This window comes from Amblyomma mixtum, chromosome 5, assembly GCF_055824585.1.
Source record: "Amblyomma mixtum isolate Tamu chromosome 5, ASM5582458v1, whole genome shotgun sequence".
Taxonomy (NCBI): domain Eukaryota; kingdom Metazoa; phylum Arthropoda; class Arachnida; order Ixodida; family Ixodidae; genus Amblyomma; species Amblyomma mixtum.
In genome coordinates this window covers 167,882,663-167,897,858 of record NC_143016.1, presented here as the reverse complement: position 1 = coordinate 167,897,858, position 15,196 = coordinate 167,882,663, and the positions used below count along the sequence as shown (strand labels likewise).

The 15,196-nt window shown below is 49.7% G+C and overlaps 1 protein-coding gene across 1 annotated transcript in view; it reads left to right on the top strand.

Moving 5' to 3' along the window:
- The first annotated feature begins 4,508 nt into the window (after nucleotides 1-4,508).
- The window catches only part of LOC149344541 (uncharacterized), a 29,024-nt gene continuing 18,336 nt past the window's right edge, over nucleotides 4,509-15,196 (top strand). The window contains exon 1 of the mRNA XM_089542633.1: nucleotides 4,509-4,641. The gene's annotated coding sequence lies outside the window, so the exon portion shown is untranslated. The remainder of the gene's footprint in view (nucleotides 4,642-15,196) is intronic.

Genomic DNA, 15,196 nt, shown 5'->3' with positions numbered 1-15,196 from the left:
AAAAAACGACTTTATAGTACTGCGAAATGGAATCGAAGTGCCGATGCATGGGAACGCTACTATAGAGCTGAATAAACATATTATGCTGCAGTTCGCTCCGCCAAACGTGCCTTTTTTCAAAAAGATCTGCCAAAAACCCTAACCAATAACCCTAAGAGGTGGTTTTGGGAAATAATAAACCACCAAGCATCATGCAACACACTTATTACAAACGTCGCGGGTGAGGATTCCACTGATGATGAAGGTGCTGAAATATTTAACCGCGCTTTTGCGTCCGTCTCACAGACGAAACAAACTCATCACTACCCACTCCGCCTACTATAGCACTACCAACAATGCCACCCCTTGACATCACAGTGCAAGGCATAACTAACCATATTGAGAGAATAAAACTTTCATCAGCTGCTGGAGTGGACGAAATCAACTCAAAAATACTGAAAAAGACAAAACACATTTCAGCCATATATCTTTCATTATTGTATTCGCAATCGCTTTCAGCAGGAATGCTACCGGATGACTGGAAGGTTTGAAGGGTCATTCCGGTCCACAAATCAGGTCTAAAGGACTCTCCACTGAATTACCGCCCCATCTCCTTAACCAGCGTGCCTTGCAAAATCATGGAACATGTCATCTATTCCCATGTCATAAACTTCCTAGATTCTAACAACTTTTTTCATCCAGCTCAGCACGGGTTTCGTAGGGGACTCTCCTGCGAGACCCAATTGGCAATCTTCACTTTCGATCTGCATGCTAACCTCGACCGTAACCTACAGACCGATGCATTATTTTTAGATTTCGCGAAGGCTTTTGACAAGGTACCACACCAACGCCTATTACTTAAACTATTCTTCTTAAATTTGCACCCTAATATTCTAGACTGGATTAAAGAATTCCTAGCTAACCGTTCTGTTTGTTTCTATTAACAATCCCAACTCAAGCACTCTCCCTATAACATCCGGCGTTCCTCAGGGATCTGTGCTCGGCCCGCTTTTATTCTTAATATATATTAACGATCTGGCGCCCAAGTATCGTGTAAAATTCGCATATTCGCCGACGACTGTGTAATTTATCGTACCGTTACTAACATTTCTGATCAAGTGGCTCTTCAAAATGACCTCAACCGCGTCCATGAATGGTGTGACCTCTGGCTAATGACACTAAACGCTAAAAAATGCAAACTCGTCTCATTTCACCGTCAACGCAACCCCCTTATTATCTCCTATACAGCTGCCAACTCATCTATAGAAAGCGTCCAATCGTTCAAGTACCTCGGTGTAACACTCTGTAGCGATCTTTTTTGGCGAACACACATTACCACAATCATATCATCTGCTAACAGATCTCTAGGATTCCTAAAACGTCATCTTCGTCATGCACCGCAACACGTGAAACTTCTAGCTTACAAAACCCTTATTAGACCTAAACTCGAGTACGCCAGTTCCATCTGGAATCCACACGAAATATACCTAACATATGCACTCGAATCAGTTCAAAACCGCGCCATTCGCTTCGTTCATTCTGCATATTCATATACGATCAGCGTTTCATCTCTAAAGAATAATTCTGGTCTCGAAAGCCTTGAAACTCGCCGTCGCGTCGCCTGCATGTGTTTGCTCCACAAATTTTTCCATAGCACTCTGAATCAAACACCTTACATTTCTCATCCGACCCGCATATCTCACCGCACTGCACACCCGTTTCAGATCGCCCAGCCTCTATCGCGCACTGCAACTTTTTCAGGTTTCTTTTTTCCCCGCATCATTGTTGACTGGAATGCCCTCCCCGCCGATGTTACCGCCATCACGTGCCCATCCTCATTCTTATCTGCTGTAACCACTTGTATCATACTGCAATGACATGTATTTATTATTGTTGAATATACTAACCCACCCCTTATGTAATACCCCCTGAAAGGGGTCTTTAAGGTGAATAAAGTGAAGTGAAGTGAAGTGGTCTTACCCGTGCAGAGGAGGTTGCGCTTCGGAAGATCCGGGTCGGGGTTGCCCTAACTCCAGCCGTGACATGAAAGTGGCCGCAATTCGAAGGTGTATATCCCCGCCCCGGGTGTACAGTCTGCAAGAACCGAAATCTTGAGGCCGACATTCACCACCTGCTGTGGGTTTGTCCGGCGCTGAAGCCGACAAGAATTCGGCACCTGGCGGCAGCGGATCTGTCGCCCGAGTGTTGTGCTTCATACACCGCTTGAAAACGAGGACGTCACCATTGTTCACTGCTCGGTTTCATTGGATCAGCGAACCTTTCGTTGCGGAAGCAACACTACGCCAAGTGTGAGCGATTTCGCGGAGCCCCGGAGAGCCCCATTTGCGCGTGCGCGAGGAGCGAGTGTGAGACAGTTCCTGCGTAATTTCCTTTCCTCAAATACAATTTTCATTTTCTTCATTACGGCCCCTCTTTCTCTTTCTTTTTTCACTCCGACTTCGTCCCTTCCTGTTCGGTCCGGTTCAGGTGTCCACCGAGATGACAGAGAATTACTGCGCCATTTCCTTTCCTCGAAAAGCGTTTCGTTCAAAGGGCAAGGCATCGCGCTGAACGGGTAGTGGCGTTCCGTGGACGCCCTGGCACGCTACAACACGCTGTCGCGTTCCACTCCTAGAGGCGAAGCTTAAGCGTCATTAATTATCATTTAATTAGTAAATAGTCATTAATTGTGTGTGACGTCATCCAGTGGTGGCGTCACCAGTTCCACATAGGCAGTCAGAGTGGTGCGGAAAACGCTTTGCCTCTACGCACTTTAGACAGTCAAAGTTGCTCCTGAGATGCCGCCGCCACTGCGATTGCCGCGCCGTTTCTTCTGTAATTCTACTCGGGATGGCCATTGGTCCAACCACGGCCAATTTTTTTCTCATTTATTTAGGCATCCTCATCTATCATTACATATCGTTTTGTGTCCTGAGGCAATCAACACCGCTTAAAAAAACTGTTAGTGGAGTGTTTCTAGAAGAAGGATTATGTGTGAAAAATAAGTTGTCTGTAATTGTACAGCCTTGGTCAAAAGTCTTAAGGCCAAAGGCTTCTCGCTTCAGACTCATAATAGAGCCACTGCGGCACCATTAAAGGCCGAAGGACCTTGAAATGCTAGCAGAAGGTTTCTTCTGGATGTGGAGGAGATTCCTACTTGACTTGTGTTTTACATGATTCGCTACACGGAGCATTACAGGGACATTCATTTCGCTACAGGTGAACGCTGTGGCCTTAGGACTTTTGACCAAGGCTGTACATGCATGTCTTGCTCGAATTATTTGCCTCAATCTATCGAAAAGCTGAAACAGCTGATGCACTGCGCTCAAATTTCGCATTAGGAAGTAACGTAATATCGGCATTTTTTTTAATCCTGATAGCCAAACAAGTGCAAAGCTGACGCAAGCGTCTGCTTGATCATTTTTGACAAAGACTCCCTCGATAAAGCCAGCGCGAAGGTTCACTGAATACGTCGTTATGCTGTGGAAGAGAGGCATTGGCTGAGCCAGAGTCAGGGGGATCTTAACACGGCTGTGGTCGCTGGCAGTGGTTCGTATGGCAGCGAAGCGCTGCGCGATGTAAATGCACATTAAAGAGCCCCAGGAGGCCGAAATCATCCCCTAGCCCCCCCAATACGACGCTTCTTTCTCTCTTCATTCATTTACACTCTTCTTAAAAATTGGCGGTTTTTGAGGAAAGGAAATGGTGCAGTAGTTCTCACTATTCGATGATGTGGAATAAACTTTATTGAGGGGAAAGGGGCAGGCGGTTTGGGTGATGTGTGGACTTCTGGCTCGGCCGGCACACTCGATGGCCTTGACTTCCGTGTCCTGGTACTCGGTGGTCCTTAGCAGGTCCAAAGCACCCTGTGAGTGACCTGGCAGCATGCCCTCGGGAGGTGTGGGGTGCCTACAGTCCATATCATATGTTGTTTTCCCGCAAAAGCAAGAGAGAAAATTTATTCCGCCAATGGATTTAGCGACACAGTTCGGATTAGGGCGTCTGTTTGCATTTGTCTTCTGTCTACTTGTTAGTGTCTGTTCAGTATTTATGTGGTACTGGACACCTGACCCGCGCCCTCAGGGGAAAGGCCGGAAGGTGGGAGTGAAAGAAGAAATAGGTTCCGTAGTGGAGGTCTCCGGAATAATTTCGACCACCTGGGAATCTTTAACGTTCCCTGACATCGCACAGCACTCGGGCGCCTTTTCCATTTCGCCTCCACCGAAACGCGGCAGCCGTGGACGGGTTCGAACCCGGGTATTATGGCTCCCTTTGTTACCCCTTCTCTCACGGCGGCACAGTTGGGCGAGTGCCTGCTGCTCCTTTCCTTTTCTAAGAGCCAGCAGTTTCGTTTCCACCAAGCATGAAATAGCTGCTGGTCATTTCCTCCACTCATATTATTTCTTTTGCCACGCCAAAGAATACCAGCACCAGGAAACGGCCGCCAGAGTGTGCTTTTGACTCGTGGGCGCGTGATACCAGTGTCACGCGAACACCTTGCCACGTGCTCTTCACTTCTCCCATGCCTCTGCTCATAGCCTGACAGGTGTCGTCGGTAGCGGACCGTGTGTTAGAAGTGGGGGACAAAGAAGAAATGTGTCGGGTGGCCGCGCTCCAGCGCTAGGACAGCCAGGAGAAGCTACGTTACCGGGCGTCGAAAAAGTGAGTAACTTTCACACAGCATCCGCGCGACGGAAGCCCAATCTGATCAGCCCGAAGCAATCTCGTGGCGAATTAGTCTCCGCAAGAGCTACTAGAACTAAAACTGGCGTTTCAGTGGGCGAGTGGAATTCAGACCCTTGGTTCGAATCGTTAGCTAGGATCAACTCCGACCGCGGCGGGTCGTCCCGCCTCGCATCCCGCAGCCAGCAGTGTACGTCTTGCTTCTGTCGTCATTAAGATTTCCCGGTACCGGGCGGACTTAAACGCAGTAATGCAATTCCGGGAGCCACCGCGGTGGCTCAAAGGTTGTGGTGCTCGGCTATTGACCCGAAAGACGCGGGTTCGATCCCGACCGCGGCGGTACGATTTGATGGAGGCGAAATACTATAGGCCCGTGTGCTGTGCGCTGGAATGTAGTGGTTTTTGCCAAGGGGAAATGGAGCAATAACTCCTATATTGGTGGACACCTCAAGCGAGCCGTGAGGGAAGAGAGGAAGGTGGGAGTGAAAGAAGAGGTGCCGTTGTGAAAAGCTACGGAACAATTTCGCCTTTCACCTCTATCGGAACGTGGCCTCCGCGGTCGGGCTCGAACTCGGGCACTTCGGCTCAGTGGACGAGCGCCCCTAACCACGTTAGCCACCGCGGCGAAAATCGGTTTTGAGGAAATGGAACAGCGCGGTAAGGCTTACTTCTCCGTCGATGCCCGATGCACGCCATAAGGGAAGGGGTGAAGGCGCGAGTGAAGAAGTGGAAGGTTGTGGTGGTGCTGGTGAAACTTTATTTCCAGCGGATATAGAGGAGCGACCCGTAGTCGCCCCCCGCTTAAACGGCGGCCGCTATCCAAGGGGCAGCGGCGGCGTCTTCAGCCAGCTGGAGGAGCTTGATGTGTGTCCCCGGGTTAAGGCTGAACAATAGAGCCTCCCAATTATGAGAGTCGGTAATGAATTGATTCGCGGGTAGGGACTGCGGGCAGTTCCAGATCATAGGATTTAGATCGGCTTTGTAATCACAATTTGTGCATTTGTCTGAGTAGAGTCCTTCCGAATAGAAGCTACACAATCGGGGATTTGGATAGGTGTTCGTTTGAAGTTTACGCCAGGCTTTGGCCTGTTGTTTGGAGAGCGTTTTATCTGCTGGGGGAATCTGAGTCTTGCAAGCCTGTAGTGCTGCAGGATTTCTTTGTAAGAAAACGACCTGTCCTTGCCGGAGTATAGGGCAGGTGGGCTGCACGACAAGCTCGGCGGGACAGTTCTCGAGCTAGGTTACGAGCCGCCTCATTACCACCAAGGGAGGCATGAAACATAACGCCCTATCATTTAAACGTCGCGTTCAGGCACCACGGCGAGTGCAAAGGCGATCACGTGACCAAATTTTAGTTGACCATGACGTGGCCTTGAGATCCCCGACTTCAACTTGACTTGGCCTTGAAATGCCCGTGACCTTGACCTGTCCAAACGTTTCCCACTGGTCTGACCATCCAGCGGTTCTCCAAACTGAAGGTTTGACCTTGGCTGAGCCTTGAAGGTCATCGACAATGCACGGCGATCTCGGCCCGATACCTCTAGTAGTGAAGCTACCGCTTCGAAATGGACGAAGCACCTTTGTCGATAAATTGGTACATTGGTTTTTGAGGAAAGGAAATGGAGCTGTATCTGTCTCACATATCTCGGCTGACACCTGAACCGCGCCGAAAGGGAAGAGATGAAGGTGGGAGTGAAAGAAGAGAGAGAGAAAGAGGTGCCGTAGTGGAGGTTGGTAACAACTTTATTCATAGTCCTGCAGAGCTTTCGCCGACGGGGCCTTAGGTCTCCCACGTGGGGACGTCGAGGCGCTGCCTCGCCGTCGCCTCGCGGGCCTGCTCTCCGAAATAATTTCGACCACCTGGGGATCTTTAACGTGCACTGACATCGCACAGCACACGGGTGCCTTGTGCGCTTCGACTCCATCGAAATGTGGCCGCGTGGTCGGGTTCGAACCCGGGTACTCCGGCTCGGTAGGCGAGCGCCTTAACCACTGAGCCACCGCGGCAGGTCTTGATAGCAGAAAGCTTTTTCGGCAGCACATGTCATCTCGTAGCTGTTTATGCGTGCGTCCGTGGTCTACTGGAATTATACAACGCCAGCGTGTGTGTGACTAGGTCACGATGGACAAACCGCGAGTACCACACGCGAATGAGCCGTGCGTCTCTCCTCACTTGTTTCAGCGGAATGGAACCTACGATCGCCGGACGACCGTTTCCAGAATTACGCGCTAGCGAGGCAAGCACGCGTTACAGCCACCCATCGGCTCGCTGTTGTGGCCTCCGCCTTACGACAGGCAGTAGTGAAATTGTCAGCAGTGGCCTCTTTTCCGTCGCTACCCTAACGGCTGTTAAGGCCAACGTTGAAGGAAAGAGTATGGAGTTCACAGCGGCAGTTGGCACCGCAGGTTGTCTTTAGTGGAAATATACGTCCTTTCCTTTCTATATCTGAACATACATCCGTATCTCCAGATTTCTTGCTGAGATTCAACAGTCTAGATAGACGTGCTCGCATGACGATTTTTTAAGGCGAAAGCCTTTTATGGCTCATACTCACGGCCAAGGTCACGTCCGGTGCAGTGCTGTCTTCCGCGAATAACGCAGCGACTGATCAGGATAGGAGAAATCGAATGGTAGCATCACATACAGGGGACAGAATGTAACCCCGACGCCAAGTTTGATGACTGTATTAGTCAATTAAATATAGCCAACTATGTAAAAAAAAGGAAGACGAGAAAGATCCAGCCATGACGTCACCGAGATGCGGCGGCGCTGGCGTCAGCAGTGACTTCAGTCCTTTCGTTGTGCAGCATGGAGGAAGGAAAACTTTCCTTCCTCCATGCTACACTAGGGTCATTTCTTTAATCTACACCAGCTACACCAGTGTAGCAAATGTCCAATACTTCCAATGAAGCTTCACCAGTGTACACCAGTGTAGCGAAGCTTCATTGGAAGTATTGGACATTTGCTACACTGGTGTAGCTGGTGTAGGTTAAAGAAATGGCTCTACTAGCTACGCTTCGTCCTCAATAAAGATGGGCGGGAATGCAGGGAACACGAGATTTCTTCATTACATTGGCTATTGTCTTCCGTTAAAATTTAAGCAGCGCTAACTTTTAGGACAAATACACAGAGGACATGACAGGACGGGCGCTGGTCCTCTGTCATTTGTCCTAAAAGTTAGCGCTGCTTAAATTTTAACAAAAGAAAATGTATAACCAACTAGCCCCAGCAACGTGTTTTACTAAGTTGGCTATTGTTGAGCATAAAACGAGGATTCAGCACTCTTCGTGGCAAACCTCGAAGAAATGCTGCTAAAGTTTCCGTACCAGCCTAACACCGAACTTTCACTTGCGTTAAATCTATTGAAAACGCGGTATTAAAATAATCTGCACACACAGGAGGCACAGGAGAGCATCGCGGCGCAACTGCCAATTTAGGGGTAGAATCGTTTCCGGCCTAACCCGAAACCTCATTTTCCCGGCATTCCTGAGGCATTAAGTGCCCTCAAAGAAACTCGCACCAGCTTTTCCTCTAAGTAATGTTTACAAACTCTATGTGCAGAAGTGGCGATTAGGAGATAGCATTTGCCACGCTTGCGTGCTTTTGAACGTAATTTGCGATGTGCCGACAAATTGTGATTCGGTTGGTTGAGCCGCAGGGCACAAGAATTAATTTAGGAAGCGGCATAGTTTTCTCAAGTTTATTATAAGGCGAAAACCTGTAATGCCTCGTACTGGCGCGTGACCAAGACGTGTTATCAAATGTGTCCGCGTTTCGGATGCATGCTTTATATGGGCATATATGCCAATCAATAGCCAATCGATACTTAATCGGTGCAATCGAAAGACATCGGAACATGATATAAAGGAATTTCACGATTATATTATTGTACTTAATGCCTAATTGGTAATTAATAGTAGTTAAGAAGTTGCATGTGGGACTATGCACTGCGCCTGTACCTTAATTAACACTAAATTAATTGGACTAAGATTGGATTAAGTGGGCTAGTTAAGGTCACGCTAACTATCACTAACCCTACATTAACTAGTATCACGAAATGTGCAAGTCATGCTTAACGATCACTAACCATCATTAATAGTCACTGCCATTATGCCTAATGGCAAACACCTCGAATAAAAAAAACTGCCTCTCCCGTAACCGAGAGTAGAGTAAGCATGAAATGTTTACGGACATAATGCGAAGCGCACGCGGACACGACGAGACGCAGGCCTGACAAGAATGTATATGCAGCGCGTTCGAAACTGTCTAAAGTGCGTAGAGGCGAAAGCGTTTTCAGCACCACTTTGCGTATGTGACACTGGTTATGTTACCACTGGATTACGTCACACATAATTCATGACGAAGTAATGACAAATTACTGATTAGTGTGTAATGACTGATTAATGACTAAATACTAATAAACTGCTAATTAATGACGCTTAAGCTTCGCCTTTAGGACTGGAACGCGACAGCGTGTTGTAGCGCTGCCAGGCAGTCCGCGGAACGCCACCACCCGTTCGGCGTGATGCCTCGTCCTTTGAACGCGACGCTTTTTGAGGAAAGGAAATTACGCAGTAATTCTCTGTCATCGCGGTGGACACCCGAACCGCGCTGTACAGGAAGGGAGGAACACCACCACCCGTTCGGCGCGAAGCTACCGGCGCTTGTATGCCGGTCCTGTAGGAGGGCTTAGAGAGTCTCGTTAAATCTCGTACGGTGCCCGGATGTTCTCGTTTCAGTGCCCGGATGAGTGGAATTCAGTGCCCGGATGTTGGCTCTCGGTCTTGGCGTGACTGTCACCACACTGCCGATAACGGGAGCCAAAAGCATTTCATGCTTAAATATTGTGGCATGTATGTGCTTTTTGCACGCGTTATTAGAAATCGGAAATTATAATTCCGTGCATTATCAAACACACAGCTCGACTGATATCTTGATAAACATTGAGAAGGCACTGGCAGCAGTTATTTTTTGTGACTCGTTTGGAGACCAACCGGCGCTTGCATGCCGGTCGCGTAGGAGGGCTTAGAGAGTCCGTTAATCTCGTTAAGTCTCGTACGGTGCCCGGATGTTCTCGTTTCAGAGCCCGGATGACTGGAATTCAGTGCCCGGATGAGTCGATTTCAGTGCCCGGATGAGCGGATTTCAGTGCCCGGATGATGGCTCTCGGTCTCGGCGTGACGTCACCACACTGCCGACAACGGGAGCTAAAAGCATTTCATGCTTAAAAAACAAAGAAAACGAAATGCGCCGATATAGAGCGGACGTCGATATAGCGACGGGAGCGGTGTGACCTCACATCCACCGAAGTCGTCACAGCATGATGAAAATTATTACAGAATGGGCGGAAAAACGCTGGATTTGTGGCAAATTAGAATGAAAAATGTGTAATTAAGCGCAGTTAGTACTTCAGATTATCGAAAGATCTATAATTTGGGTAAAAATTGCTCATAAACGAGAAAAAGTGGATGGTGACGTCACATCAGACGAAAGGACGTCGAAGCAGTGTGATCCGCCGCCAAGCAACAACTGCCAGACCACTGCGCATGCGCAGCGTGACGTCACCGCTTCCTCTCGCCACGCTCTTCTCCTCTGTCGTGAAATGAATTGCACTAAAGTGGCTGTTTGGGCTTGTTGGTCAGTGATCATGGTTAAAGAATGCAGCGCGAAAAGACACGGACAAACGAAGAAGTGGACAGGACTGGCGATTCCAGTCCTGTTCACTTCTTCGTTTGTCCGTGTCTTTTCGCGCTGCATTCTTTAACCATAATGAATTGCAGCGCGGCAAATTCAAATCAGTGCAATAAGCCGCAAACGGCTTTCGCCTTCCCGCACTTAAATATCTAAGTGCCTCCACCGCAATTTTTCCTGTTGCGGTTTCTTTATAAAATGTGGTGATTTGTCAAAGCAGCTTCTGCGTGGAATACCTGCGCTAATGAGTACGCTAAGAATCTCTACTTTCCAAAGCTGGGTGGCGTGTCCACTGTTCATTGTGGTGCCCGCATATGAACACGCGAGAATACGGTGTTAAACAGCACTACATTGCCTGTGTACGAAATTTGGGGCGACTCATTGCGGGGCTACCTTAACTCAAGCCACAAGTGAAGAATCAGGGTAGGGCAACAAAAGGCAGTAAAAACCATCTTCCTTGCTTCGGGCGAAACTTCATTCCGGCACAAGAAATAAAGACAGGCATCGCATGTTTAGAATTAAAAACCTTGCGGTCAGATTATTGCATCAAAAATGTTCTGTGAATAATCGAAGCAGGTAAGAGGGCAACGCAGCGAGCAATAGAAAGGAAAATGACTGAGGGTGCGTTAATGTGCAGAAGACAGCAAAATGTGCGCGTTTCCAACAAGCGGGCAGGCATGAAGGAGGCGAATCTCCTTCGTCTCTTTCAAGCATTTGTAGTAAGTCGTATTGCTTACACTGCTCCATATTTACGTCTCACGCTCACGGAGAAGCACCGCCTGGATTGCCTTATCCGCAGCGGCGTCAAAACAGCCCTTGGTCTTCCTCTCTCTACTCCCAACGACAAGCTCCTCGCCCTTGGTGTCTCCAACACGGTTGACGAGCTCATTGAGGCGGCCCTCCTGGCCCAGCGCCAACGCCTCTCCCTAACTTCCGCAGGCCGCTCTATCCTCGAACGACTTCGCATCGCTCCCTTCCGTCTGCCATCTTCGGTGGTCAATCTCCCACCTGCCATCAGGGCCAACATTAAGACTCTCCCTCTCCCCCGCAACATGCATCCAACTCATCATCAAGATCGCAGAGAAGCTCGGGCCGCGTCACTCCAGCAGCGATATGCTGGCCGACTTGACGTGCTTTACACAGACGCGGCAGACCATCCTACTCGGACTGCTGCAACAGCGGTTGCCACAGATGAGAACATCTCTCCATGCCTCCTGCTCCGTACGCACTTCACATATCACTACAGCGGAGGAAGTAGCTATTGCTCTCGCGCTGTCCACTTCTAAAGCTAGAGTAGTCATAAGTGACTCACAGCGTGCCATTCTTAATTTTACTCATGGCCGTAGTTCAATCGAAGCGTTTCGCGTACTCGTATCAAATCCTCCTAAACACCTGACCCTACTGATATGGGCTCCAGCCCACATGGGTCTGAAGGGTAATGAGGGAGCACATGAGCTAGCTCGAGGGCTCACTTTCCGAGCAGCTTATCACCCCGCCCCCAACATGCCCGCCTTGGTCAGGAAGGACACCATAATCATTTCACGCGATCTGCTCCAGCACTATCGTCTTTCCCGCCAACTCTATCCAGGTCCGCACCAAGAACTTACAAAGACAGAGGCCGTCACATGGCGCCAACTCCAGACGGACACTTTCCCCAATCCCAAAAGATTCCATAATATATTTCCTGAACGGTATGTGCCGATGTGTAAACACTGCAATATCCCAGCAGACCTCCTTCATATGGTCTGGACTTGTCCACGACAACACATGCCAACACCCACACAACATACCTGGGAGGCTCGTCTACGCAGCTCTACCCTAGACGACCAACGAACGCTCATCGGTCTCGCTCTAGAGGCTGCCAGATTCCAAGGAGTCTTGGCCGACCCCTAGATCTGGGCCTTCGGCCCCTTGACTGTTTTAATAAATGTTTACCAACCAACCAACCAACAGCAAAATGTACCAGGGAACAAACGCGGGGTAATGGCATCGTAGTCAAAACCGAAAGTAATGAGTATGGGCAGGAGATATGATGTGAAGGCAGGATAACGGACGGTCCGTTAAGGTAGCGGAGCGGATTGCAAGAAGGAAAGCGTAGCAGGGGGCGTCAGAAAGTGAGAGGGCGGATGAGGTTAAGAGGTTGGCGGGAATAAGGTGGCCGCAGCTGGCAAAGGACAGCGTAATTGGATGGTAATATGTGAGGCCTTTTGTAGCGTGAGTTACATTGCCCACAGACTCGCCGCTTCGCGTACTCTCTTGCACGACCATATTGCGCATGTGCGAGGAGCAAGTGACGTCACTACGCACAGCTGGCGTGCCTCTCTCCGCGCGCTCTCGCCTTCCTTTCCTGAAAATGATCGGAGTGTAACGTTGACGACGCCAACGTCAATGAGCACAATGAACGCCGACGGCCTATGGCTTCAGCGCCGCGTTTCTGGCACAACCTTGCCAATCCCTGCAGCCCACATCTATCTCTCATCATCCCACGTGCCTATAAGCAGGATTCAGGTGTCCAATGACCCAGGGAGCCATTATGCGCACTAACTTTCCTTAAAATTATCCGAGTGTAAAACGTGGTCAACGCCAACGCCAATGAACACAACGAACGCCGACAGCCTATGGCTTCAGCGCCACGTTTCTGGCACAACGTTGTCAATGCCAACGCATGCAGCGCACACCTATCACTTCCGCCACTTAGCTTAAAGCATGGTTGAGGTCGCCAGTTATGCGCCTTTCCTCTGGTTCAGGTGTCCATCGAGGTGTGGACACCTCGCCCTCACCTCACGCTGCGTATATCCTGTATGGCATAGCAGAGCTAGGCCACTGCCAATTTTTTTCCAGTATTGGATGCAGTTATGCTTATGATGACAACGTTGCAAGCTAAGGCCATCTACCTGCATTAACAACCATAGCGACGTTCCGTACGCATAGCACAAAATCCACTGCGGCGAACAGAAGTTAATTATTCTTACTGCTGCAGGACCCCAGATTGTGCTGTGTGGAGATGAGGCAGTTTAATTATGTGTCTGATGTCGAGCAGATGTGTTTGCAGCCCACATTAACTCGCATTTCTCTGAATTATCTACAACTCGACACAGTTGGGCTCCTCGGATCTTACCGCACTCAAAGAATGGACGAAAACCTGCGCCATGTCCGCCATACAATTTGTCCCCCAGTGTGTATCCTAAAGTACACAGTGTACATGCCAACATTTTGGTGCTTCCATCGTTCCCCGCTACGTGCTTTACAGCCTATATCGCTTCCCTACTTTCGCCCTTCCTCATCCCAACTAGCGATGTCGAACTCGTTCTAAGTTTGGTCACGCGTGCATCATCGTAAATGAAAACTAATCACGCATTAGCTCGAAATTATTCGGCCGAATAATGACTCTAGCACCACATCCGCAGTATCGGCGCTCACTCGCATGAACTGCTCGCCCGCTACTTACCCCTCTCGCCTCGTCGCCAATCCTCCACGGATGCTCATAGAGCTGTCATCTGGGGGACAACTTCAGACCAACGCCATCGCCACCGCCCTCTTCCCGCCATGACCTGGCATTTCCCGACTAGGATTCCCCTTTGGCCGAGCCTCACTCGCAGCATCCACGAAATGTGCAGGCAACGCGCCTCTCCTTTCCCGCACACTGGTACTACCACCTTCGCAAGTCCTGACGGACCAGTTCAACGGCCTCCAGCTATTTCTAGCTCATGGGCTGGGCTGACTAGCGGGGTGTTGACACTGGGGCCTTGGACAGAGGGTTCATTCACGGTTTAGTGCCATATTTTTATTCTTTCACCAAATGACACATGTTACTACAGTCGAACCCGGATATGTCGAACTCGAAAGGAATTGAGAAAGAGTTCTAAAAATGGCGCTCTTCAACTACTGCTGTACCTGGTTACGGAGCGAAAGCTTTGGTGTATCGGGCAGTTAACTATAAGCGGCTTGGCGTCTGTAACGTTGAGTGCGTTCTGGACACTGGATAGGCAGCGCACCCACCCTTCCTTCGCTGGCAGGTGGCAGTTAATGGTTGATCGAGAGAGTTTGCTCACCCGATGAATGTTGGCGGCATACTGCCGCAGTGCCGCGTGTCTGCCACAACGTTGTCAGCGCTAACGCATGCAGCCGACATCTCTCTCTCTCATCACCCCACGTAGCAATTAGCGCAATTCAGGCGTCCGTTAACCAAGGGAGCGTTATGCGCACTTCCTAGCCTTAAAACCATCGCAGTGTAAAACGTTTTCAACGCCAACGCTAATAACACAATGAACGCCGACGGCCTATGGCTTCAGTACCATGTTTCTGCCAAAACGTTGACAATGCCAACGCATGCAGCGCACATCTGCCACTACCGCCACGTAGCTTATAGCACGACTGAGGTGCCCACTGTTCCAAGAGGGCAGTTATGCGCTTTCCTTCTGCTTTCCGAGCTCCCGCTCCATTGGTTTCGTAGTTTAAATCGCTACTAAGACGTCCACTGTCCCAGGGGGCCAGTTATGCGCCTTTCCTTCGCTTTCGAAGCTCAAGGTCATTTGAAGGTCAAATTTGCACGGTCCGCGATTGAAGCCCGAGGTCCCGTAGTGAAGCTTTCGCTTCAAAAACAAGATGGCAATTCGTAAGTTTATGTGTGAGAAACGTACCCTCGCTAGTGACGCGCTTCATGGAGGACACGCCGCCAGCCGGCATGCTGGCAGCGCACAGTTCCCTTGCCGTTTCTAGGCCTAACCCGCTTCGCATCGAAGCCGCGGCGGGCAGTGGAAATGGTGGCAATTGCCACCACCCCGTTTCAAAGGGGGCGCTCCTATCCATCCATCCATCCATCCATCCATCCATCCATCCATC